The sequence below is a fragment of the Protobothrops mucrosquamatus genome, unplaced genomic scaffold (genome assembly GCF_001527695.2).
Source record: "Protobothrops mucrosquamatus isolate PMUCROS unplaced genomic scaffold, P.Mucros_1.0 scaffold364, whole genome shotgun sequence".
Taxonomy (NCBI): Eukaryota; Metazoa; Chordata; class Lepidosauria; order Squamata; family Viperidae; genus Protobothrops; species Protobothrops mucrosquamatus.
This window is the reverse complement of record NW_015386698.1, coordinates 106653-107824: the sequence shown is the minus strand read 5'-3', so window position 1 is coordinate 107824 and position 1172 is coordinate 106653.

The window sequence follows — 1172 nt, the reverse complement described above, 5'->3', positions numbered from 1 at the left end:
TTTTGTTGTTTTCAGATTAAGCTATATTTTACAAGATGTTTGTGATTTCAGCTGGAGATAGTGCCAGGTCTTGTTTTTTGCTGACTGTGTAGAACTCCACTGTTACCTGTAGAGGATAGCCAATTTTATTTTGGTAGTGTCCACCTGGCAATGTTCATGTTTAGAAATAGTCTAGACTATTTTAGTTTGTTGGGAAAAGGTATTCGTTATAAATATTTCTTGTCTTCTTTTTTTGTAGACTGAAACCAGATGTTCCCATTATTTCAGCTACTATTTTATTTCCAACTTTAGCATTCATCCCATATAATTAAACTGACTATTTTTGGTGTTTTGTTGACAAGGTGTTGTAAGTCATCAGAGAAATATTCAACTTCTGTTTCTCCTGCATCTGTGGCTGGAGCACAACTTACATTATCGTAATATGCAATTTGTTATACACTGTGATGAGGGTCAGGACCAATGTTTTGGACCTAGGATAGTTTAAGCAGAGCAATAGTTATAAATATTTCATAATGAAACCCAGAAGACAGGTATTCATTACTCAAATATGATAGCTTTCATTCAAAGCAAAGCAGACAGAATTTACCATTAAGATATTTCTAAGAAACGAATACAACTGCTGTTTAGAATTTCAGTTGTAGCCTGAGATTCTAAAGCAATAATTGTTCAGCAGAGAATATCCATTGTAACTTAATGTCACTTTTTTCAAAAAAAACAACAACAAATACATAATTGGATGGTGATTCAAGAATGAAAATAGAGTGACTGCACCTTTACTGGCATTTGGCGATGTAACACATGTATTGCTGTATAAAAATATATTCTCAGAATTGCTTAGGTTGTTTGCATATCAGGATGTAACATACTACCACATTTTGCCTATAGAAGAACCAAAAATCTGAAATAGATGATGTGAAATCATTACCAGAAATGTTACCGGTTTCACCATGTGCTAATATGAACCTTACATATTTAAGCCATGTCCATGACCCTAAATTTATGTAGGAAAGACTCCTACTTGTAAAAGTTAGACTAGATAGGTAAAAGTTAAAGGAGTCCTTGTGCATTTTATTCCACTAGTCATTGCCGACTATAGAGGGTGGTGCTCATCTCCGTTTCAAGGCCATTGAGCCAGCACTGTCTGAAAACATTTCCATGATCATGTGGCCAGC